Source organism: Dipodomys spectabilis, unplaced genomic scaffold, assembly GCF_019054845.1.
Source record: "Dipodomys spectabilis isolate Male_0828 unplaced genomic scaffold, ASM1905484v1 ptg000170l, whole genome shotgun sequence".
Lineage (NCBI taxonomy): Eukaryota > Metazoa > Chordata > Mammalia > Rodentia > Heteromyidae > Dipodomys > Dipodomys spectabilis.
The window spans coordinates 2,273,993-2,286,853 of record NW_024870847.1 but is presented as its reverse complement, the minus strand read 5'-3'; positions in this window follow the sequence as shown (position 1 = coordinate 2,286,853).

Genomic DNA, 12,861 nt, shown 5'->3' with positions numbered 1-12,861 from the left:
AGTTTTAGTCCTGGAAGTCTGCTAGTTAAAGTTACATAAAACATGAATTGTAAAGTGAAAGAAATTCATGACTCCATTACTTGTTTTAACAAAACAATTATGCCTTTTGTTACCAATTATATTTTTGTGGGAATGTGGAATATTAATTGATTTACTGGTTAAAATTTATAACAGTTACATTATATCAAGTTCATTCCAACTTGTTTGGTCCCCGGGGCTTGAACTCAGGGTCCATGAGATTTGTTGCAATTTTTTAACAATTTACCATTTCAGTCTTGCCTCACTTCTGGCTTTTTTGCTGATTAATCAGAGATAAGATTATCAGGGAGTTTATTTTGTGGGCTGCCTTCAAACAGCAATACTCAAATCACTGCCTCCCAAGTAGCTAGGATGAGATACATGAGCCACCTGCTCCCAACTTCTATTCACCACTTATATATGAGCTTTCATAGACTAAATTGTTTTACATTTTTATTGAGTTCAACTCTTTCATTTTCCTTTCCTATAGTTTTAATGCCAAATTTGACTGCTTCATCTCAAAATTGTCAAAACATCTTCCTTTGTTTTACATTTACATCTCTTTTTTGTTTTATATGTCACGTTTTAATCCTGCTTGAAGTTAACATTTGAATAACTTGCTATGTTTAAGTCAATGTTCACTTTTTAATTTTCCCAAATACTGCCTATACTATCACCTCTTATTAAGCAGAACGTCATTCCACAAATGTTTGGATTTACCCCTTATTAAATATTCCTTGATAATATTTATGTGGATCTAATCTGGTACCCTACAGACCCATTGAGGTGTATAATCTTTCCTCTACAAATATAACAATTTTACACTAATAACTTTAATATTTTACAGAGAAATATATTCCAGTTTATTTTTCTTTGTCAATGACTCAAAGAGTGCTAGTCAGGTGTTTTTAGAAATTGTCATAAACATAAATAAAACTGTGAAGCCGAGCGCTGTTGGCTCATGCTTGTAATCCTAGCTGCATAAAGGCTGAGATCTGAGGAGTGTGGTTAAAATCTAGCTTGAATGGGAATGTCCCTAAGACACTTATGTCTAATTAACCACCCGAAAACCGAAAGTGGCACAGTTGCTCAATGAGTAGAGCATTCACTTTGAACTGAAGAACAGAAGGACAGCACTAGGACTAGAGATTTCAAGCCCCATGAATGACAAAAAAAAGGGGAAGAGACAATTTATATCTTTTCTCAATTGTATCCTCCAATCAACAAAAATTATGACTCCATTTATTTAGATTTTTGCTTTTATATTCAACATTATATAATTTTCAGTGATGGTGAGTAAATAGCACTTTAATACATTTTGACAATGTGTGAAGGTAGCACAAAGAAATTCACAGAAAACAGTTGAAATATAAAGGACCGGCTCTGTAGGGACGAGGGAGGACACCTAGTGGAGGTAAATAGAACAGGTGGGAGATGGCAAACAGACAACTCACACACAAGAAGAGTGAATGCTGAGTGTGATTATTGCAGAAGATAACAAGCTTTTATAGAAAAAGTCTCCATGAGAAAGGGCAAAAGGTTACAGAATCTTGGTGCAAGGCTTCGTTTTGGGTGGTCACCAGCTGGTCGCCTGATCTTGTTTTTTGGATGACAAGCTAGGATGATAGGCACTTGTTTTCGGCTTTACCTCTATTTTTAAGAAATACAATTGGTTTAGATATTTATCACCTTTTAACCATTAACCAGAGCATATGAGCAAGGTGCTGGACAAAAAGGCATGAACTCTAGTACATTATTGTTACTTTTGTTTAGTTTTGTACTTTATGCGTTTCATATCTTTTCTAAGCAATTGTGCTTCTTTGCCATTCTTTCAAGGGTCCCCAATTTGTGGCCAAAAATCATGATATTCAGTATACTTAGTTAAATCTGGCCATATATCAAATTCAAGCTCATAGTGTCTTCTCTGTAACCCTTTCACAATCGATTACTCTTCTCCATAGAGGCCTTAACTCTCTCATAAGATCTTTCTTGTTCCTTCTTTGATAGTAAGCACCAAGGAGACCTAGATCTAGCAAGTCTCTCAGTAAATGGAAGAGAGTAATAAGAAGTTCTTTTTCATAAGTAGTTTTCCCAATGGTTGCCCTCCTTATCATACACATCTGTAAAAGGCTATGGATCTGGGGGAAGTCTTTGGGGTCCTCTAGATAATGGAGTATCCCACCATTTTCCTCTGATAAACCATTGCCACCTTCCATCTACCAAACTTTAGGAATCTTATTTAGTTTTTGGTCTAAATATCCCTCTACATCTTTCTTATCTACAGGATATCTATATGAGTCTATTGTATATTCTTCAGGATTAAAGGGAAATCTCCAATAACCATACACTCTTTCTCCTCTAGCCGTGCCTACAGCTTCTTGTAAATCTCTTACAAACAATTCCTTCTGCTGAAGTGACGTCATGAAACTCCCAATACTTTTATATTTACTTATGACTTGTCTCATGGCCTCCATAAGAGGGACTTTTAGGGTAGCACTTAATTCTGGTGAGTTAGTCATATTCTCAGGACACTCATCAGATGTTGGAGTCGTCAACACTTCCAAGAATGAGCCCTGAATAAGGGAACGTTGAGCATGAGTAAGTAGAACAAGCAGCAGGAACAGTAAAAGATTAATAGGCACTCCTATACAGCGAAGAAAAGAAAAACAGGAACACATCTTTCCCAGGGGCTTGCCAGCGTTTGCAAGAGGTAGGCCTCTTTGAAGCCCCATTCTCAGATCTGAAAGCAGGTGTCCCATGCTAAGCAGACTCCACCAGAGTAGGCGTGGCAGCAATGGGAATGGAGAAAGCCAGAAACAGGTTAATCAGGCCCTTCATCCATATGTGAGAGTGTAACATATTTCAATAAGATATCTTCATATAATTAATATACACCAATTAATAACTATCTTCCATAGGCTTTGGTATTCAAGTATGACATAAAGGATATAAAAATACACATTCTGTGGTGAAATGAAAATAAAGATAGATGAAAAATGCATACTTATAATGATTGTGTAAATAAACTAAGAAATTCAGTCAACATTCTGAGGGCTCATGGCTCATTTGACTCGAAGATTGTTGGTATCTAAGATAATTCTAAAATGTTAGACTTGATCCTATCTTTAAGACTGCTTAATACTATTGTTTTTTGTGTCAGTATTCTTTTTCTTGTTGCTGGTTTTTTTGGTGGTTCTGGGCCTTGAACCTTGGGCCCGGGCTCTGTCCCTCAGCTCTTCAACTCAAGGCTAGAGCTCTACCACTTGAGCCATAGTACCACCTCAGGCATTCTGGTGGTTTATTGGAGATAAGAATTTCATGGACTTTTCCTGCACACGATGGCTTTGAACTATGATACGCAGATCTCAGGCTCCTGACTTCCTAAGATTACAGGTGTGAACCACCTGCGCCTGGCTCCTCTTTACAACATTTTAAACGTAAAATAAATTAAAATCAATAAAGAGCATGTTTGGCAAATAAAGTAAAACAATAACTTACAGTCAAATGAAAATAATAATATATGTATATGTACATTTACATGTATGTACACATATTATATTTTTATATATGTATACATATATAAGAATATATACACATATAAGAATGAATATATGCATTTGCACATGTAGTGTGTACACATATACATTTATTTAAATAGACTTGAATCAGAAATATATTAATAGCATATAAATGCCAATGAAATACTTTAATCATCCTGAATAAGTTATCCAAAAATCCAAATACATATCTCTATAGTAATATAAAAGCAATCAAGGAACATATGGAAAGATCATAACATACCTAGACATTGCATACATATAGAGATTAGTGAAAATAGAAACAATAAGATAGCCCTGCACAACCATTATGTAGAAATTGCAATCCTTATACATTGGTTCTTGGCACTTAAAATGATATAGTCAGTTTCTTAAGCATACTGGAAATCTTTAAGACATTACACATAGAATTGTCTCTATGATCCAGCATTTTGAATTATAATTTTATATACAAAATAGATTTCAACATATGTCCAATGAGACACATGTACAAGATTATACATTGCAAAACCCTTCATAATAACACATAATAAAATATTGAAATGCCCATTGAGGATGTTATTCCAATATATGCATGCATACAAAACAATATGCTCTATCCATGAGAAAAATGTACACGGACTTACTTTGGAAACAGTGATATTACATGGGAGAAATGGATAAAATAGACTACATTTTCTAATTATATGAGGTTTTTAAAATTGACACATCTGTAGAGGTAGAATATGAAATAATAGCTGCTTAAGGGGAGAGTAGGTGGAAATGATGACAGGAAATGACTATTAATAAATATTTGAGTATTTTGAGAGGGTAGTAATGATAAAATATTCCTGATCTGAAGGTGATGTTCTTACTCCAACAATTTAACATTCTAGGAATCATTGTACTTTATCGAAGAATTACAGATTGCATTTGCATTAACCTTAGGAAAATTTTTATAATAGTAGTGGGTGAATCTGAGTGATAATTTAGAATTTAAAATCACAGAATTCTATAATGCACAACTTTAGTATGTTGATGAATAAGACTTTCAAGAAAATATGATCTTTGATATATGCTCTGAGTGACTATAAATAACATTAAGAGCCAGTGAGTATTCTGCAGATTCATGTAAATTGAGCTATGAAATAGGATTGAGAAGGATGAGGGATAATGATCATCAAGGTGCATTGTATTGCCCATGGAATGTGGCTAAGTGGTAGATGCTTGCCTTGCATGTGTGAAGCCCTGGGTTTGATTTCTCAGTACTACATAAAGAAAAAAGCAGGAATTGGCACTATGACACAAGTCATAGAGTACTAGCATGAGGAAAAGAAGCTCAAGGACATTGCCAAGGCATGAATTCAATCCCCAGGACTAGGCAAAAAAAGGTGCATTTTATTAAGCTGTGCACTAGCGGCTCACGATTGTATTCCTTGATAATCCGGAGGCAGAAAATTGACGTTTGAAGCCAGACAAGGCAAGAAAGTTTGTCATATTCTTATCTCCAATTAAATCTCAGAAAAATCAGAAAGTGCTGCTGTGCCTCAAGTGATAGAGTTCTAGAATTCATCCAAAGGAGCTCAGGGACAGCCCCTAGATCCAGAGTTCAAAACTCAGGAGAGGAAAAAGAAAAAAGAAACTCTCTATACACTGTTAATATACTGCTTTGTCAAACAGCAAGTCCCACACAAGTACCTAAAATTATTTAAAAATATGATAAAATACAAGTCATTTTGGGAACCAGACAAAGATAGTATACACGGGACAAAGTAAATGTTATATCATGCAGTTTGAGTTGAAATTTGTTCTATAGTCTTATTACATCATTTATGAAATTGACAATACTGCCAATTATAGGTCAATTTTCTTGAGGAACAGATTGTATTCTGTTGTCTTTTATATGAAACCATAACGGTGATTTTTTCCAGGTATTGAACTATATCTGATATTTTAAAGTAGATTTGTCCTAATATAATATTAATTTAATCAATCATTTCATTAAGTTAGATTTTTTCCAGTAAATCTTATCCCCTATAATAAATGAGAGCATGCTGTGACAGTCTCCTATTAATATGAAAAAATACTTTATAAAATTAACTTAAAAGGGGGAAAGACTAAACTTGACTTCTGATTTTATATTTCTTATCCTCATTGACTTGGGTGACACAGTACCCGATGTCAAGAATATGTGTTGGAATATGTGTATTCATGGAAGCCAGGAAGTAAAGAAGAAGAGGCATAGGAGTGGGAGAGGGAGAAGGAGGAGGAGGGAAGAGAGAGAGAGAAGGAAAAGAAGAAGGAGAAGGAGACAAAGAAGAAAAAGAAGGAAGAAGACGAAAGGACTTTGAACTTAAAACCTTTGATCACAAGTTCTCAGTGACCAAATCTCTACAACTATGCCCACATGAAAGGATTCACCTCTTTATCGCAACTTAGTGAAAGCTAATTATTAATCTCGATCATTTATGTTTTCAGGTTTAATTTCTAGAGTGGTGGGTAGATATTTCTATACATTGTGATAACTTCTGTTCCTAAATATTTACTTGAATTAATCAGAGAAGCTATTTGGCATGGAGGTAGTTTGGTTATACCATTGCTGGAGAAATATTTTGAGTGCAAATACATTTTATTTAACAGACAAGGAAGCTTCAGAGATTTCATCTTGTGACCTTCAAAAATGACTATTTCATCTAACTCATAATGACTTTAATTTTTCATAATTTTATGACATTTCTATTCAAGTTTTTGTCATCTATAGTTAGCTTCTTGCTTTCTAGTTGAAGGAAAAATAAATACTATCACAAACATTTCTTTCTTAATTATTCTATAGAGTAGGAATAATATGAATTTCCTATCATTCAAAAATAAGGTATTTTCAAGTCTATAAGAATAATTGATTCAATTATTGATTGATTCAATTTCTAAAAATCACTGTTGACATAAAATACATGAAATTCAGTGTTTCTCTGAAAAGTCTCGGTACTCAAACATCAGAAATATATGACCAGTAATTAGACTTTTATATACTCAAAAATGTATAAATCTATATTTTATGTCAAAAAAGTTTAGGTTTAAAAGAAGAGAAAATCATGTGACCAGAGTCGATAATATAATTTAATGAAAAATTACTTCATTCACCCTGACACAGCCTATTGCTTATAGCTTACATGAGAAATTTGATTAACGGTCCCTTCATCGCTTTTGAATATTATAGGATTTCAATTTGTGCAAAGATTCTGTCATTTAAACTTTTTAGTGTATATTTTTTCATAAAAATGAAAACTTCTTTTCACACTGCAGGTTCAGATTCAATAACTAAATAAATATCTAAATGTTAATTTGTTAAATTCAGCCTCTAGAATTCAAATAACAAGAAATGTATTTTATTCTTACATATATTATATCATTGCTGAATACGGGTATCTCAAGCCTATAATCCTCACTACTCAGGAAGGTGGGGTTCAAAGCCAGCCTTGACAACAAAGAAATCATCTTATATATATGTTAGAAACAATTACAAGAAAAAAAAAACATTTGAATATTTATTTTGGGGTCCATTTCACCTAACATCAACTTATCTGACCTTTGCTGCTTGTCTCAGACATGCCCCTTCCCCTCTGCTTTCATTGTATTTGATGTTGGTATAATTTGTGGAGGGGAAGGGAAAAAACAAATGGTTTAAATAAGGATAGAGGTGGACCCACTGTAAGTATGAGGTGTAAAAGTCGTTATGTTGAAAAAAGAGCTTCACAACTTTGGCCGGGTGAGGGGCGGAGGCGGGGGGTAGATGTGAAGGGTTGGGAAGGGGAAACAAAGGAGGAGGCAAAAATGCTTGATAAAAAATGTACTAATTACCTTGACCATGTAATTATAACCCCTCTGCACGGTATTTTCACAATAAAAAATAAAAATAAATTTAAAAAGCCAGACTTGGCAAGAGTTTGTGAGTCGCACCTCAATTAATCAAACACACATCACAACACACGCAAACACACACAAAGCCAGAAGATGAGTTGCGGCTCAAATGTTAGAGCAATGTCCTTGCTAGGAAAAAAAATCAAGGGATAGGTCTGGAGTTCAAATCACAAGAACAACACAAACAAAATATTATGTATAAATTCTTATTTTAGTTCGAAGAAATAAACAATATTATGGAAAGTAATATTTGTTACATATCCTGAAATTTTGTGAAGTTGTTTTTATTAAAATTTGTCTTAAGATATAACTTAGGTTATTAAGATTAATATCAACATAGTATATTTATAATTACTCATAACACCTTGGAATATAACAGTTGCTATTTTTTCTATAGCCATAAGAAATAGTCTGAGTAAAAGAAAAAAAGGAAGAAAGGAAGAAAATGAAGGAAAGAAAGAAGGAAAGAAAAGGAAGGAAGAGAGAAAGAGAGAGAGGTTTAGGGATGGAGGGAAGGAAGGAAGAGAGAAAGAGAGAGAGGTGTAGGGATGGAGGGAAGGGGGAAGGAAGGAAAGAAAAGAAGGAAGGAAGGAAAAAAGGAAGGAAATAAGGAATGAAGGAACGAAGAAACGAAAGAAGGGAGGGAGGAAAGAAGGGACAAAAACAATTTAATTCATAAAATGTGCTATTTAGCCCAACATAAACTTGTAATTAACACTTTAGTAAATGCAAGTTTGCAATTTTCATTTCTCTACATGTTCCCCATAAATGAATGAAACCAACAAATGAAGGTTCAGAAATAACCAGGTGAATCTGTTTGCATCTGTAGAAAATATGTATGCAAATCTTTTTCTCATTTTCCATACATCATCAAATAATTATTTGCAAACAATTTACATTTATTTAGGTAACCAAGGGATGTCAATATATTATATAATGTGAATACTAGTAATTATAATGCTATTAATATTAGTCTTTATGTTATATTAATTGTAACATTTTTATTATATATTTTATCAGAGAAATTAGCATATTCTGATTTTGGTGTTTGTGGGAGTCCTAATAGCGGACAGTAATTAAAATGAAAGGAGATCTGAATTTGTTGGCAAAAACGAATATTTCTGAAAGCAATTAACTCATTGGAGTTTGTTCAAATACATCAGAAGGGCCTTAGAAAGGTTGTACCATGTTAACATAGTTACCTATGATGTGATTCAAGAGCCAATAAACAATCATACTTCACTTTGCCATCACTATAATTATTCCCATTGTAAGAAGAATCATTCACATAATTTACATGATATAATCTTGTCCTTAATTTATTATGTTCTATGAAATAATATCCAAATGTACACCACACTGAGTTAAAGCAAAAGTAGAAAAGTGTTTTGGGTGATGTAACTCCTTCTAGATACACATGTTAAAATTCTATTCTCTTGTCTGGTGACATTAGAATCAACCTTTCAGAGATGACCCTGCAATAATGATCCTGACAAAAGAAGCCCAATATAATTACTCTGCCATGTGAACGTCCAGGAAATAGATTATAATGAATCAGAAAGTAGACCCCCCCAGAAGAAAATGAATTGCTTTGAATAAACATTTTTAAAATCAATGTTTAAGCTTCTACAATCTGGATAATATACTCCTGATGTTTTTAAGCCCCTTACTTTGAAATATTTTAACAGTCCAATGGCTGACAAAAAGCAAAGTTTTGATTTAAATTTCACAAATTTTGATAAAAATGATTCATAAGGTTTTATTATTTGAATTTTATTCTCCAAGTCTCCGGTTTAAATATATTTTTAAATAGGAATTGAGGTGCAACATTCTATTAACTATCATAATTAATTTTTTGAATATTTTTATTATCTTTAGTTGTACAAAGGAGTTGCCATTCACTGAAACAGTGTGTGGATACAGTGCATCTTGATCAATGTCACCTCTTTCAACACTCTCATCCTCCCCTACCAATCAACCCCAATCCTTATGTATCTCAATATTATGTTATGGAATTTTTTGCCATTTAACAAAGCAGTTTATGTGTACAATGCACCTGGATTTGTGTTACCACTTCAACATCTTGGCCCCCATTTCACACTACCCCTTGCTTTGTATATTTCAATTCTGGGAAGTATACAATGGATTCTTGCCTGTATTCTATCCTTTTCCCCTTCAATTTCCTACCCCTCGCACATTGCCCCCCACTGTCCACTCTTGCACTACACATTTACTGGTATTTATTTTGTTGGGCTTTGACTTAGCCTTTTAAGAGAATTATAGTATTTTCACTCTCCATGGACGCTGACACTTCAGTTACTTCCTTGCATACCATCCAGTGTGTTTACTTTTACATTTATAGACACTCCTATCTACCAAAAGTGAGGAAAGTCATGCAAACTAATTTCTCTGGGTCTGCTTTATTTCACTTAATATTATTTCTAAGTGTTTCATTTTTCCTTAAGAATGGTGCAATATTATTATTACTGATGGATGAACAGAATTCCATTATGTATGTATTTATATGTTTGTATACATATATGTATATATGTTTGTATACATACATTTATATACGTACATATATACTTGTAAATTGGGATCAATAAAATTAGATATATATATATAAATATAACTTATATATACATATATAATTCTTGATCTCTTTTTAAAATGAGAGGCATCTGGGCTGATTCCATATTTTGGCTACAGAAAATAATGCAATAATGAACTTAATTATGCTGGTAGCTTCAGTGTGGCCTTGTTTCTGCTCTATTGGATAAACGACCATAAGTGGAATTGCTGGATTATAGGTAGGTAGCTCTCTATTCAGTTCTGTGAGCAATTTCCATAGTGTTTTCCAAAGTGATTGAACAAGATTACATTCCCACCAACAGTTTCCTTTGGCCCACATCCCTATCAGTATTTGTGATTGTTCTGTTTTTCATAATGACATTGTAAGAGGGGTGAGATGAATCTCAGTGTTGTTTGGATTTGCATTTCTTTTAAGGAGAGAGATGCATCTATTTGTCATTCTTACTTCTTCTAAGAAGTTATCTTTAAGTCTTTATCCCATATATTAATTGGGTTCTTGTTTATTTGAGGGGTTATTTTTGTTGGTTTTAACGTTTTGACCTCTAAATATGGGTTAGTTATGAAAACACTTGTCTAATGCTTAGCTAGTAAAAATCTTCTTCCATTCTGTTCTCTTTCTATATATCCTGCTAACTTTTTCCATTGCCATGTAGAAACTCTTCAGTATGATGCGATTCCATTGGTCCAGAAAGAATGATATTACACCATTCATAACGAAATGGAAAGACTTGGAGCAAACTTAAATTAAGTGAAGAAAGACAGACTCAAATAAATATAGGTTGCCTAATTTCCCTCATTTGTTGTAGTAGAATGTGCCTCTAATTGTACATGTAAGCACAGTTGGATGGTAAAAGAGAAAACATTACACTTGGACATGATAAATTTTATGGGATTCTAAACATTTATACAGTTATATCAAAGGAGGATGCCCTTTGGAAAGGATCACAAAGGATCAATAGCTGTACGAATATTGTCATATAAAATAATGTTCATTAAAATGATCTCCAAGAAATGATTATGAGTGTTTGTTTATTATTTTGCTTTTTCCTTCAGTGTTCTGATGACGTTTTTTTTTTTTTTTTTTAATTTCTGCACCTTTGGTCTGATATGTACGTTTGGATAGGGCAAGAGGGAAAAGAGAAATGGTGGCACAAATGCTTAAATGCAGCAGTGCTACTCAATAGACACTACATTGTTAATGAACTATACAACTTATGCGAGAGGGAGGGTGAAAGGGAAAAACTGTGAGAACATGAGTGAAGAGGTGACACTGTTCAAAAAGAAATGTGCTCATTAACTCACTTATGTAATGGTAACCCCTCTGTACAACATCTTTACAAATTAAAAATGGACCACATAATCAGACTAGAGTAGCTATACTAATATTAGATAAAATTGGCTTTAAAATAAAAGTGGTATGAAAGTAAAAAGAGACAAAGAAGGACATTAAATACTGACGAAGAAAACTCTCCATCAGAGGTTTATAACAATTCTAAATATCAGTATCCTGAATCCTAGAGCTCTCAAATTAATCAGAGAAATACTAATTACCCTAAAAACACGCATACATCCAAATAAATTGTTGGTTGCTTGAACAAAACATTCTTACCTCTGGACAGGCCATCAAGGTAAAAACTTAGCAAAAATCTTTAGAGCTAAATAACTGTATTGTCAAGCTATACCTAACAGATATCTACAGAGTATTTTACCTACTATTGTCACAATATATATTCCACTCAGCAACCCATGGAATGTTCTCCAAAGTAGATCGTATCTTAGATCACAAGGGAAATCTTTCAAAATTCAAAAATAAAAATGAAATTACTCTTTGTATCCTGTCAGACCATGATGGGACCAAATTAGATCTAGACATCAAAAGTCATCACATAACATTCTGAAACTCACAGAGACTGAATAACACATTGCTAAATCATCAGTGAGTCACTGAAGAGATATGCAGGGAAGTTCCAGCGTTTATGGAATTCAGTGGAAGTGAACACACAAAATACTACCTCCTCTGGGACACAGCAGCAGCACAGACAATACTCAGAGGAATATTTATAGCTTTGAGTATGTACATCAACAAATTAGATAAATCTTAAATCAGCACTAATGGTGCACCACTAAGTATTTGACAAAACAGGAAAAACAAAACCAAAAATCAGTAGACAGAAATAATACAAATTAGATTAAAGAAATAAATTAATCAGTCTCAAAAACATACAATCATAATTGACTTTTATCTACTAGTTGCTCAAAAATTCGCCCAATGAATGTCAATGTCGCTATTTTCAGAGATAGACTCAACCAGCTTAAACCAGTGAACAAAACAAACTTCTAGGATTCTAAGAAACAACATTTTGTTTACCTTTTTAACAGAAATTTACTCTGTTGTTCTTATTAAGGAGATTTATAGATGGATTACAATTACAAGTGTCAGATTATGAGTACATTTCCTTTTGTGAAATGTCTTCAGTACCCAAACTTGTTCCCAATCCCACCCTCCTGTCCCTACCCATGTGTTAAATAGTTCACTTTCATCAATGTTCAATGAACTCCACAGTTGCAATTTTTCACTCTTTTCCCTAAAGCTCTGTGCCCACCCCTCACCTTCCTGAAGACATACAATGAATATACCAGGCATAAGGTAAAAAAGACAGAATTATCACAAACTTTAAACAACAACAAACACAAAACACAAAAGAAGTTTTCTGTTTCCGTAACTCATAGTTAGTTTGAGAATGTATATCTTGTTATATTAATCTAATTATTTTTTATCATTAAGTCAATTCAGGGG